General features: G+C 40.3%; 1 protein-coding gene across 1 annotated transcript in view; it reads left to right on the top strand.

Annotated features, from left to right (window-relative positions):
* LOC138643363 (piggyBac transposable element-derived protein 4-like) overlaps positions 1-15,363 on the top strand; it is a 189,463-nt gene that overhangs the window by 148,156 nt on the left and 25,944 nt on the right. The gene's annotated exons all lie outside the window — the stretch shown is intronic.

The raw sequence follows: 15,363 nt of genomic DNA, 5'->3' as shown, positions 1-15,363 counted from the left end.
TTCATTCTCTGTCCTCCATAGTACACGCCTGTACAAGGCAAGATTGCTTTGCGCAGGCGTGTACTATGGAGGACAGAGAATGAACTTCAATCCAATATTGCAGCCAGCATGCAGCCAGCGGGTAAGGAAAGGGTGAATCAAACACCCAAAAACTCCGCCCATATGACCAAAACCAGTCCCGCCAAATTCAGGTGACAGAGTCCCTTTAACAGGGTCCATCTCGATAGTAGAAGGGAAAAAAATGAACCCTAAAAATGAAACCTTCTGAACACCAAAGAGACACTTTGATCCCTTCACAAACAAAGAATTAGCACGCAGGACCTGAAACACCGTTCTGACCTGCTTCACATGAGACTTCCAATCATCCGAGAAGATCAAAATGTCATCCAAGTACACAATCAGGAATTTATCCAGGTACTCTCGAAAGATGTCATGCATAAAGGACTGAAACACTGATGGAGCATTGGCAAGTCTGAATGGCATTACTAGATACTCAAAATGGCCCTCGGGCGTATTAAATGCAGTTTTCCATTCATCGCCTCGCTTAATACGCACAAGATTATACGCACCACGAAGATCTATCTTGGTGAACCAACTAGCCCCCTTAATCCGAGCAAACAAATCAGATAACAACGGCAAGGGGTACTGAAATTTAACCGTGATCTTATTTAGAAGGCGGTAATCTATACAAGGTCTCAGCGAACCATCCTTCTTGGCCACAAAAAAGAACCCTGCTCCTAATGGCGACGATGACGGGCGAATATGCCCCTTCTCCAAGGACTCCTTCACATAACTCCGCATAGCGGCGTGCTCAGGCACAGATAAATTAAACAGTCGACCTTTTGGGAATTTACTACCAGGAATCAAATCGATAGCACAATCACAATCCCTATGCGGAAGTAGGGTATCGGACTTGGGCTCATCAAATACATCCCGGTAATCAGACAAGAACTCTGGAACCTCAGAAGGGGTGGATGACGAAATAGACAGAAATGGGACATCACCATGTACCCCCTGACAACCCCAGCTGGACACAGACATGGATTTCCAATCTAATACTGGATTATGGACTTGTAGCCATGGCAACCGCAACACGACCACATCATGCAGATTATGCAACACCAGAAAGCGAATAACCTCCTGATGTGCAGGAGCCATGCACATGGTCAGCTGGGTCCAGTACTGAGGCTTATTCTTGGCCAAAGGCGTAGCATCAATTCCTCTCAATGGAATAGGACACTGCAAGGGCTCCAAGAAAAACCCACAACGCCTAGCATACTCCAAGTCCATCAAATTCAGGGCAGCGCCTGAATCCACAAATGCCATGACAGAATAAGATGACAAAGAGCAGATCAAGGTAACGGAATGGCCAAAGACATAGACTCATTCAGACCAGCAGGCATAGGAAATCCCACCATGACATCCTTAAGGGCTTCAGAGAGACCCTTTCTGAAAATAGCTGCAAGCGCACCTTCATTCCATTGAGTGAGTACTGACCACTTTCTAAATATCTGACAATATACCTCAATCTCATCCTGACCCTGACACAGAGCCAGCAAATTTTTCTCTGCCTGATCCACTGAATTAGGCTCATCGTACAGCAATCCGAGCGCCAGGAAAAACGCATCGATATTAGAATAGAATAGAATTCTTAACCACAAAGTCTTGAATATTTTGTACTCTTGCCGTGAGCTGATCCACACATGAAGACAGACCTTTAATGTCCATCGCTACACCTGTGTCCTGAACCACCCAAATGTCTAGGGGAAAAAAAAGGCATAACACAGTGCAGAGAAAAAAAAATGGTCTCAGAACTTCTTTTTTCCCTCTATTGAGAATCATTAGTACTTTCGGCCTCCAGTACTGTTATGATAAGGTAATTCAGTACCACAATGGACATAGAAGTCAGAGCACATACAGTGACCTGACAATAACCCAAAAACATAGAACGAGCTCTGAGACGTGGGAACTCTGCTGACCGCAATCCCTAATCCTCTCCAACCACACTAGAGGCAGCCGTGGATTGCGCCTAATGCTCCCTATGCAACTCGGCACAGCCTGAGAAACTAGCTAGCCTGAAGATAGAAAATAAGCCTACCTTGCCTCAGAGAAATACCCCAAAGGAAAAGGCAGCCCCCACATATAATGAATGTGAGTTAAGATGAAAAGACAAACGTAGAGATGAAATAGATTTAGCAAAGTGAGGCCCGACTTTCTGAACAGAGCGAGGATAGGAAAGGTAACTTTGCGGTCAACACAAAACCCTACAAAAACCACGCAAAGGGGGCAAAAAGACCCTCCGTACCGAACTAACGGTACGGAGGTACACCCTCTGCGTCCCAGAGCTTCCAGCAAGCAAGAAAACAATATTAAGCAAGCTGGACAGAAAAAATAGCAAACAAAATAGCAAAAGCTGAACTTAGCTATGCAGAGCAGCAGGCCACAGGAACGATCCAGGAGGAGACAGGTCCAATACTAGAACATTGACTGAAGGCCAGGATCAAAGCACTAGGTGGAGTTAAATAGAGCAGCACCTAACGACATCACCACATCACCTGAGGAAGGAAACTCAGAAGCCGCAGTACCACTCTCCTCCACCAACGGAAGCTCACAGAGAGAATCAGCCGAAGTACCACTTGTGACCACAGGAGGGAGCTCTGCCACAGAATTCACAACAATGAATACAACTGAATACAGAGTACACACAACACATGGCTACATCTGAATACAGAGTATATGCACCACATGAATACAACTGAATACAGAGTACAAGCACCACATGGATAAAACTGAATACAGAGTACACGCAACACACGGATACAACTAAATACAGAGTACACACACCACGTGGATAAAACAGAATACAGAGTGCATGCTCCGCATGGATACAACTGAATACAGTGTACATGCACCACATGGACACAACTGAATACAGACTACACGCACCACATGGAAACAACTGAATACAGAGTACACACACCACATGAATAAAACAGAATACAGAGTACACACACCACATGGAAACAACTGAATACAGAGTACATGCACCACATGGAAACAACTAAATACAGAGTACATGCACCACATGGAACTAACTGAATACAGAATACACACATCACATGCATACAACTGAATACAGAGTACATGCTCCACATGAATACAACTGAATACAAATTACATGCACCACATGGATACAACTGAATACAGAGCACAAGCACCACATCAATACAACTGAATACAGAGTACAGGCTCCACATGCATACAACTGAATACAGTGTACATGCACCACATGGATACAACTGAATACTGAGTACATGCAACACATGGATACAACTGAATACAGAGTACACGCACCACATGGAAACAACTAAATACAGTGTACATGCACCACATGGAAACAACTGAATACTGAGTACACGCACCACATGGAAACAACTGAATACTGAGTGCATGCACCATATGGAAACAACTGAATACAGAGTACAATCATCATATGAATACAACTGAATACAGAGTACACACAACACATGGATACATCTGAATACAGAGTATATGCACCACATGGATACAACTGAATACAGAGCACAAGCACCACATCAATACAACTGAATACAGAGTACACGCACCACATGCATACAACTGAATACAGTGTACATGCACCACATGGATACAACTGAATACTGAGTACATGCAACACATGGATACAACAGAATACAGAGTACACGCACCACATGGAAACAACTGAATACAGAATACACACACCACATGCATATAACTGAATACAGAGTACACGCACCACATGGATACAACTGAATACAGAGTACACGCACCACATGGATACAACTGAATACAGAGTACATGCTCCACATGGATACAACTGAATACAGTGTACATGTTCCATATGCATACAACTAAATGCAAAGTACACGCACAACATGGATACAACTGAATACAGTGTACATGCACAACATGGATACAACTGAATATAGAGTACACACACCACATGCATACAACTGAATACAGAGTACATGCACCACATGGATACAACAGAATACAGAGTACACAAACCTCCCGAATACACCTGAATACAGAGTACACGCTCCACATGCATATAACTGATTACAACGTACACACACCACATGGAAACAACTGAATACAGCTTACACATGCCATCTAAATACAACAGTTATTTGCACATGCTTGCAATTCAAATCTGATTCTATCTAGATTTTCTGGTCCCATTCTGTTTTGTATAAGCGTTTGGTCATTTTCTTAGATAAAATTACATAATTTTGAAACTTCAACACAATTTTGTTCCTTATAAAGTGTGTAAAATTTTGGAGAAGAAGCTGGAACTCACCACAGTCATATAGAAAGCTCCTTTATATATCCTTGTGGCTGTTGCTTTCACTACTGACCAATGGGAAACATATAACCAAACATGCAGAATTGATCAGCAATTCCACTTTTAAGTATAAAGAAGTGCTTTTTTTATATTTACAAGCGAATTTGCTGCTTCATTCTTCATTTTTTGTTAATATAGCGTGTTTAAAACGTTTTTGCCTTATTCATTGCTTGAGTAGTCTAATATAGGAAGCACAAACAGTGAATACATCCATACACACGTCACCTGAATACACTACTTGCAGGTGACTGCTTTTGAAACTCAGTTATATCTACATTTTCTGATCCCATCCTATTTTGGAAAGGCTTTTCCCCTTTTTTATATTTACCTTTAATATAAAAGGGACTCTATTTATTTTCTACATTCATTTTTCTTCTTCTCTATTTACCGTACATCATACAATTATACTGCTGTGGGTCCTGCTTGTTCATTATAAGTCGTGAACCAACAAATCACAACTTTGCAACCTAGCATTTAGGTTTCATCAAATTACTTTTCATTTCAATAGAATGGGGAATTGTCATCAATTAAAGTAAAAAAAATAAATTTAACAATAAGGGGTTATGATTTTGCAAATATTTGACTAAGCACAATTAATAAGCTCCACAACAATATTGAACATGTTTGAATCTACATAGCAACCTTTTTAATTGGGACTAAGCTGTTTTTGTTAAAGAGAATTTTGCACTAAAAATTGGTTGTTTGATGACAAGTTGTTTTTTTTTTTAAATTACTTTTGTCCAAAATGTATGTTAAACTCAAACATAGGGAGAATGAAAGGAAGAAATAAGTGCCAGGACAAAATTGGTCAAACAATTGGTTATAAAATATACAGTCATTGTCAAAAATATAGTCACCCTTGAAATTGTCCCAGAAAATGAAGAATTGCTCCCAGAAAATTGTTGCGATTAAAACATATTTTGTTATTCACGTTTATTTCCTTTGTGTGTATTGAAACACCACAAAACAGAAAAAAGGATAATTAGGCATCATTTCACACAAAACCCAGAAAATTGTCTGGACAAAATTGTTGGTACCCTCAACTTAATATTTGGTTGAATAAATACAGTGATGAGCAGAAGGGTAACAATGTTTTGATCTTTTCACTTTCAAGCTCTGCAACTCGCCATCCACTATGGCTTTGATTGTGGGCTACCCTCATTTTATAGAAAATCATCTTGGCTATCGCTTACATAAATTTTGAGAACTATTAAACATATTATTAGTTATGCAGATTCTTGTCATGTCACTGTATTGATACTGTTTTGCTCCTGGTGGTGGAAAAATATTTTTCTTCCTAAATACAACAAAATCCTAAAATCCCTAATAGCTAAGTGTATTACTACTAGTTTGATTCCCAAGTGAAAGGTCACTGGTTCAAATAGAAGAGCAGTAATGAAGACGATTTACCAGGAAAAGAGAAACAGCATCATCCAGCTCATCGGCCAAGAAAATTGCCATACTGCATCATGTTGGAAGAATACAAAATGTAGTCAGTCAATCCATTCAGAAGCCAAAAGGTGGACATTCAGGCAAAATATCTGAGTCAACAAGTCAGTTCATCACATGGTCTATCAGTTCTGGCACGACAAACATGGCAGTGGAGGTGGCTTGTATGCTTCACCTCAATGAGATCACAGACGTCTATGCAAGTACCGTGTGATGCAGATTACAGGAGTCTGGAAAGGTGGCCTGAAAAAAGATGAAGAAGCCTCAACTTCAACCTTGTCACCCGAAGCGTTGGTTCGAGTTTGCAAATAAGTATGAAAAGTGGACATTTAAAGATTTTAAACTGGTGATTTGGAGAGATGACACAAAGGTCAATAGACTAGGCTCTTATAGGTGCAAATGGGTCTGAAAGAAATAAGGGAAAAAAGGGCTAATGGGTTTAGAATTTGAAGGAAATGTCAGGTTTGGTGGAGGAAGCCTGATATATGGTTTTATAGTCAGTGGGATTGGATACTTGTGAGCATCCTACACGATGAGTTACTTTGTACAATTATACTATAGGTATGAAGAGGAAGACATAGTATTCCAACAGGACAACAACCTGAAACATAAGTCGAGTTTGAATTGGTTCAATGACAATGATGTAGAGGTGTTAGAATTTCCCACGTAGTTACCAGACCTCAATCCAATCAAACACTTGTGGGTAGAATTGAAGAAAAAACTGTATACATACCCAAGTATGGAAGCCGGTTTGCACCAACTTTGGGAACATGTAGAAGAGACCTGAGATCAAATTTTGGTTGACACATGTTTGAATCTAATGGAGAGCATGCCCAGAAAGAATCAGGCAGTGAGATAGCCAATATGATTGTCTGTAAAAAGATGGCAGTCTCAAGTTCAAAGCAGAAATGGATAATGAGGTATGGATCATGAAAGTCAAAAATTCAAAACATTGCTACCTTTTTGATTTTTGTTGTAACTGCAATCAATCACTTTCCATAACCATCAAGCTTCTTACAACTGGAATTTTGAACCAGTCTTCTTTTGCAAACTGTTCGAGGTCTCTAATATCTGAAAGCTGTGTTCTCCCAATAGCAATTTTAAGATCTCTCCATAGATGTACAATAAGATTTAGATCCTGATTCATTGCTGGCCATTTCAGAATTCTCCATCATTTTGTTTCCATCCATTTCTTGGTGCTTCTTGAAGTTTCTTTTGGGTCATTGTCCTGCTGGAAGACTCATGACCTAGTACACAAACCCAGCTTTCTGACACTGGGCACTACTTTGCAACCCGAAATCCTTTGGAAATCTTCAGATTTCATGATGCCTTTCACACAATCAAGGCACCCAGTGCCAGAGGCAGCAATACAGACCCAATATATATTTCTCCACTATACTTTACTGTAGGTACTTTGTTCTTTTATTTGTAGGTTTCATTCGGTTTTCGGTAAACTGTAGAATATGTGCTTTACCAAAAAGCTCTATATTGGTTTGATATGTCCACAAGACCCTCTCCCATTAGCAGTTTGGCTTATTCATGTACAATTTGGCAAAATGCAGATTAGCTTTTTAATGTCTATGTTTCAGCATAGGGACTTCTTGGGTCTCCTGTCATAGCAGGTTTTGCGCTGACATTGATGCACCTTGAGCCTCCAAGACAGCTTAACTTTCTTTGGAACTTCATTAGGGCCGCTTATCCACTTTCTAGACTTTTCTGCATTGCAACATTTCATCAATTTTTCTCTGCCATCCATGTCCATGGAAATTACCTAGAGTGCCATATGCTGTAAACTTCTTGATTATTATGCGCACTGTGGACAAAGAGACATCAAGATCCCTGGAGATGGACTTGTAACCTTGAGATTTTTTATATTTTTCAAAAAATTTGATTCTCAAATCCTCAAAAAGTTATCTTCTCTTTCTGTTCATCATGCTTAGTGTGGCACATACAGATGCACAATGGAAGATTAAGTCAACATTTCCCCTTTATACCTGGTTTCAGGTGGGATTTTCATACTGCCCACAACTATCACTTGCTAGATGTGAGTTCGAATGAGCTTGGAACAAAGTTGTTTACCCGCAACTTTGTAAAGATGCCAACAATTTTGTCCAGCCTATTTCTGAGGTTTTGTGTAAAACTAGGTCAAATTTGTCTTTTTTTCAGTTTTTCTAGTTGTTCCAATATACATGAAGGATATAAACATGTGTATAATAAAACATGTTATTGCACTTCATTTTCTGAAACAATTTCAAGGGTGCCAATACTTTAATCCATGACTGTATTAACTTTTTTTTAGATGCAATTGATTAAAATTACAATATGTAAGTAAATCTGGCAATACAAACAAGGATTAAAGTTAGTTAGTGAGCACAAGTAGGAACCTCATAAATACAAAGTATATTGCATGGAATGCATTTCAATATCAAATTAAAATAGGTATTCAGTAACAACGAATAAATCGATAATCAAAAGTATATAGTATTATGCCTACATGAAGGTTTCAATAACAAGGAAAGCAATTGTAACCCACAGGAAGTTAAAAGATAACAAAAAGAATGGTTAGTTGTGCTAAGTTCAGATACCAGACACCATCGCACCTTTCACAAATGACTAAGCATTTCACCTTACAAAGCATTTGTGAAATGTGCTTCAGTGATGCACGTTGGGTGATAGCATTTGCTCATCCACCCTTATAAGATACACAGCCACTTTTACTTTTCAAAGACAGGGGTGCCTGCTCTCTTTTCTTAAGTGCAGGAGAACTTGTCTTTGAGCCACTGCGTCCACTTTAAATACCTAGCAACTTTGGCCAGTTTCAATCCATCACAGCTTACTGGGTTATTGTTCCAGTGGCAGCACTGTTTCATCACATTTGGGACACGTGATGAGGCATATGCAACTGTAAACTTTTTCTGATTTCACTACCAGGTGGCAGTTATCTGTTTCCTCAAACTCCTCTTTCAGATCCAGTTCTCCTGACATGTTCTTATCCTTAGGCCGGCCTCACACTAGCGAGTCTTATGGATGTATGAGAGGTGCAGAAAATACGGATTGCATACGGTACAATGATTCTCTATAGCCCAGCTCCTATCTGCCGTATTTTACTGATCCCTATTATACGGCTTTCTACGGCCGTAGAAAATCGCAGCATGCTGCGTTTGTCACCGTATTGCGCAAAAAATACGCCAATGAAAGTCTATGGGGGTGAGAAAAATATGGATTACACACGGACCAGCAGTGTGACTTGTGAGAAATACGCAGCGGTGTTCTATAGAAAAGCCGGCAATTCAATGCGGTGTACAGTAAAATCACACTGACAGGTTAGAACTTAGAATAGAATATCTAAGATAAATGTCTACACATAGTATAGGGGTATATTTACTTTGAAAAGTAAAAGTGGCTGTGTATCTTATAAGGGTGGATGAGCAAATGCTATCACCCAACGTGCATCACTGAAGCACATTTTAAGCTATCTAGCGCTGTATGAAATATTAATATATATACATATATGTGTCTCACTGACATATATATATATATATATATATATGTCAGTGAGACACATATATGTATATATATTAATATTTCATACAGCGCTAGATAGCTTAAAAGCCGGTAATTCAATTGCCGGCTTTTCCTATCTCCTTCTCAAACCCGACATGATATGAGACATGGTTTACATACCTTAAACGATCTCATATCCCTTTTTTTTTTGCATATTCCACACTACTAATATTCTGAAAAGTTTCCAGGCTCGAGTTCATATGAGGACATCCAGCACAGGGCGCATCACCGCAACTCAAGGTAACTACATGTCATTGACCTACATTCCATTAATTTGCTGGGTTTTTACAGGCAGGAGCGGCTGCATTAGCAGGCTTCTGCTTGTAAAATTAGTTAACCCTTTCAGATGGATTTACAGCATGGGATGAGACTGATCGTCGCAAGGTATGGAATATTGTTGTTTGTTTTTTTAACTTTATTCCAAGTGACAAGGGTCTTCAGGTGGATTACCAGTATAATAAAATATTACACAAACATGTGTATTTATTTCATTAAAATACTTTGTAATAATGTGTGTGTGTTTTTTAACCATTTCATACTATTGGATTAATAATGGATAGGTGTCATAATTGACGCCTCTCCATTATTAATCTGGCTTAATATCACCATACAATAGCAAGGTGACATTAACCCTTCATTACCCCATATCCCACCGCTACATGGGAATGGGAAGAGAGTGGCCAAGTGACAGAATAGGCGCATCTTCCAGATGTGCCTGTTCTGGGGTGGCTGGGGGCAGATGTTTTAGCCAGGGGGGGGGGCAATAACCATGGACCCTCTCCAGGCTATTAATATCAGCCCTCAGTCACTGGCTTTACCACTCTGGCGGAGAAAATTGCGCGGGAGACCACGCCGATTATTTCCGTGATTTAACCCTTTAATTAAATAGCTAGAGCGCCTAAATTTTGCAGATACACACTACTAACATTAGTAGTGTGGAATATGCAAAAAAAAGGGATATGAGATAGTGTACTGTATGTAAACCATGTCTCATATCATGTCGGGTTTGAGAAGGAGATAGGAAAAGCCGGCAATTGAATTACCGGCTTTTAAGCTATCTAGCGCTGTATGGTATATTAATATATATGTGTCTCAATGACATATATATATATATATATATATATATAGACAGTATATATTTTTTTTTCTGATTATTTGAGCCCATAGATCCATTGTATGTCCATATGTCGGTTTTGCAAGCCTGCGAGAAAATCTCGCAGTACGGATGCCATACGGATTACATATGGAGGATGCCATGTGCAAAATACGCTGACACACCCTGCCTACGGATGACATACAGATACATTTTTTGGGGACTTTTATGCGCATTACGGCCGTAAATAATGGACCGTAATTTTATACGCTGAGTGTGAGACCGGCCTTAGAGACACAGGGCACATTTTTGATTCCTCAAACTGACTGCTTTTTTTTTAACACTGCAAAATAGGGCTTTATGGAAAAAATATGCATGTGGTCAATTTAAGGAGTGCTATGGCTATAGAGCAAACTGCCATAGATTAGTGGCAAATAAACCTGAGGAAGGTAGCAGTCCGCTGCCGAAACACGTAGTGGTTTAATAAAAGGTTTGTTTACCACTATTCTATTGCAGTGTGCTCTATAGCCACAGCACTCCTTAAATTGACCACATACATATGTTTTTTTCCAAAAATGTTGATATTCCCCTTGAGGAATTTTGGCTGGAGAAGCTTGGGGCTATAGAGTTCATCTCCAGGCAACAGGACCTGAAGTGATGTCACCTCCTGTTAAGTGGCATCACGTGACAGGATCTTGGGCCCACATGACCAGACCAGGAATCATAGCACAGGAGCAGTCTCGAAGCAACAGAGTAGGAGTGCACGGAGACATCTGCTACCGGAGTTGTGCAGGGGTGCGCAACCCTTTCAGGTGAGAGCCTAATCCCCACACCTTTCACTGAAACATCCCAATTAAACCACCTGGTGCTTCTCATGCTGTGCTCTTCCATGTTTATTGTCTTAAAATAGGGTTTTATGTATGAAATGAGAAGTATTATATTTTGAGAAAAAATACTGCATTACAGCTTAAAAATCTTCATAACAGTAGTGAAACGTGGTGGGTGTGGTAACATGTATTGGGCCTGTTTTGCTAGATCAGGGAAAGGACACCTTGCCATCATTGATAAAACCATTATTTTGAATTATACTAACAATTTCTAAAGGAAATTGTCAAGACACTTGTTCATGAGCTGAATTTCAATAGAATGTGGACAATGACCCCCAAGCACACAAGTCACTCTACAAAAGATTGGCTAAAGAAGAATAATAAGTTTTGGAATAACCACATCAATGACCTGACCTTAATCCTATATAGGAACGGAAATTCAGGGGAGAAAATCCACTAATATAACAAAGTTGAAGCTTTTTTTTTATAAGTAGGAATGGGCAAAAATTTCATTAAGCGGAAGTGCTTACAAATATTTGAAACATTTATCTGCAGATATTGCTGCACAAGGGGAGTCACACCAAATACTACTACTAATAGTAATAATAATGTTTATTTATATAGCGCCAACATATTCCGCAGCGCTTTACAGTTTAACAGTTTCAAACGCAAGTCATAAGTAACAACATTAACAATACAATAATTAAAGCAAAACAAGATGACCCTGCTCATGAGAGCTTACAATCTACAATGAGGTGGGGGAGATACAAAGTACAGGAGCTTATTTAAAATGATGTATTTACAATCATGGACCAGCCATCTTGAGGGACTGGGGGGATAGATGGAGATAGTGAATGTTGTGGTCAGAGAGGGGAAGCAGTGAGTTATCTAGGTGGGAGAATAAGCAGAGTCAGACGAAGACCAGGTCAAGGGTGTTACCGTCTTTGTGTGTTTCAGAGGTTGAGAGCTGTGAGAGGCCGAGAGAAGTGGTTAGTGATAGAAGCTAAGATGCAGATGTGGAAGTAGGGCTGTTTATAGGGATGTTGAAGTCTTCCAGAAAAAGGGTTGGGAGTTCTGCGGACATGAATTGCGGCCATCAGGCTGACAAGTGTTCAAGGAACTGGGTGGGTGAGCCTGGGGCTGATATATGACCGCAACTTTGAGGGAGAGAGGATGGAAGAGCCTGATGATATGGACCTCAAACAAAGGGAATGAGAGTTATGGAACTAGGGGGATGACCTGGAAGGTGCATTGTGGGGACAGAGTATGCTGACTCCACTACCAGATCTGTTTGTGGGTCTCGGGGAACGGGAGAATTGTAAGCCACCATAGGAAATGGCTGCAGGGGAGACATTGTCAGAATCCTGAATCCAGGTTTCAGTGAGGGCCAACAGATTCACAGAGTTGTTCAGAAAATAATTGTGCAGAAAAGGAAGTTTGTTACATACATACTGTGGATTCCAGAGGGCACAATTAAAAGAAGGATATGAAGGAGTGCAAGTAATATTAATAAGATTAGTGTGGTTTTGATATGAGGTACGATAGGGGTTGAGGTTGGGGGATTGTGGACCAGGGTTGGAGGAGTTATCCCCCAAAATCAGAAGGAGTAGGAGGTTAATGAGCAAGTAGGTATTTGAATTGTGAGAAGTTTTTTGTGCAATGTGTTTGTGCAAGATGGGCTGAAGTTTCTCAGGAAGGTGAGAAGTGCATGGGAGCTGTACATGGGAGTGGGAAGTATAGAGGGGCTGATGTGTATGAGTCGTGATGGAGGGGGGATGGGGTTCTGAACGTGGATGGCAAGGTTTACCTGACTCCTGCCCTGACTAGCTAACTGCAATGCAATAACTGCCTTTTGCTTAATACTTATCTTCTGAGATGCTTTGCTTCGGGAATGCCTAAGTGCACCCCCACATGCGTGCACTCCTTAGGAGGTGTCTAAATTTATAGTCCACAATGCTGGGTCAGAAGAGATGGATTGTGGGAACTGATTAGTTAATTTGGAGGCTGGGGACATCACACCAGAGGGTGGTTAGATAACCAAAGACATTGGGGCTGGCTATATCTATATGCTATAACACCTTCCACCAGATAACATCTAGAGTGACCACAGTCATGGATATACATCAAACAGTGAGTAAAACATACAATACAACAAATGAATTATATCAATCATTTAGCAGGCACATTAAAATATGTTGCTAGATGGTAGAGCAGCAGATGAGACAGCAAGCAGAGGTGGAAAGTTGTACCATTAGAATATATTGCAGCAGATGAGACAGCAAGCAGAGGTTGGAAGTTGTGCCATTATAATATATTGCAGCAGATGAGAAAGCAAGGTTCACATACTTTTTCCAGACACAGGCACATGATATTGGATTATTTTCTTCATTTAAAATATGACATATATTATATTTTTGAACCAATGAATTTGGTATTCTTGGTTTATTGTACTCTTTGCACTTATGCGAAAATCTGAAGTAGTTTTAGGTCAAGTTTATGCAGAAAAATGGAAAATTCTAAAGGCTTGACAAACTATAGCACCACTGTATACAGTCATGGCCAAAAGTATTGACACCCCTGCAATTCTGTCAGATAATACTCAGTTGCTTCCTGAAAATGATTGCAGACACAAATTCTTTGGTATTATTATCTTCATTAAAATTTGTCTTAAATGAAAAAACACAAAAGAGAATGAAGCAAAAAGCAAAACATTGATCATTTCACACAAAACTCCAAAAATGGGCCAGACAAAAGTATTGGCACCCTCAGCCTAATACTTGGTTGCACAACCTTTAGCCAAAATAACTGCGACCAATCACTTCCGGTAACCAGCAATGAGTTTCTTGCAATGCTCTGCTGGAATTTTAGACCATTCTTCTTTGGCAAACTGCTCCGGGTCCCTGATATTTGAAGGGTGCCTTCTCCAAACTGCCATTTTTAGATCTGTCCACAGGTATTCTATAAGATTCAGGTCTGGACTCATTGCTGGCCACCTTAGACGTCTCCAGTGCTTTCTCCCAAACCATTTTCTAGTGCTTTTTGAAGTGTGTTTTGGGGCATTGTCCTGCTGGAAGACCCATGACCTCTGAGGGAGACCCAGTTTTCTCACACTGGGCCCTACATTATGCTGCAAAATTTGCTGGTAGTCTTCAGACTTCATATAGCCATGCACACCGTCAAGCAGTCCAGTGCCAGAGGCAGCAAAGCAACCCAAAACATCAGGGAACCTCTGCCATGTTTGACTGTAGGGACCGTGTTCTTTTCTTTGAATGCCTCTTTTTTTCTCCTGTAAATTCTATGTTGATGCCTTTGCCCACAAAGCTCTACTTTTGTCTCATCTGACCAGAGAACATTCTTCCAAAACGATTTAGGCTTTTTCAGGTAAGTTTTGGCAAACTCCAGCCTGGCTTTTTTATGTCTCGTGGTAAGAAGTGGGGTCTTCCTGGGTCTCCTACCATACAGTCCCTTTTCATTCAGATGCTGACGGAGAGTATGGGTTGACACTGTTGTACCCTCAGACTGCGGGGCAGCTTGAACTTGTTTAGATGTTAGTCGAGGTTCTTTATCCAAGATCCGCACAATCTTGCGTTGAAATCTCTTGTCAATTTTTCTTTTCCTTCCACATCTAGGGAGGTTAGCCACAGTGCCATGGGTTTTAAACTTCTTGATGACACTGCGCACGGTAGACACAGGAACATTCAGGTCTTTGGAGATGGACTTGTAGCCTTGAGATTGCTCATGCTTCTTCACAATTTGGTTTCTCATGTCCTCAGACAGTTCTTTGGTCTTCTTTCTTTTCTCCATGCTCAATGTGGTACACACAAGGATACAGGACAGAGGTTGAGTCAACTTTAATCCATGTCAACTGGCTGCAAGTGTGATTTAGTTATTGCCAACACCTGTTAGGTGCCACAGGTAAGTTACAGGTGCTGTTAATTACACAAATTAGAGAAGCATCACATGATTTTTCAAAAAGTGCCAATACTTTTGTCCACCCCTTTTTATGTTTGATGTGGAAGTATATC

The sequence above is a fragment of the Ranitomeya imitator genome, chromosome 6 (genome assembly GCF_032444005.1).
Source record: "Ranitomeya imitator isolate aRanImi1 chromosome 6, aRanImi1.pri, whole genome shotgun sequence".
Classification (NCBI taxonomy): domain Eukaryota; kingdom Metazoa; phylum Chordata; class Amphibia; order Anura; family Dendrobatidae; genus Ranitomeya; species Ranitomeya imitator.
This window is presented reverse-complemented; position numbering and strand designations above follow the sequence as displayed.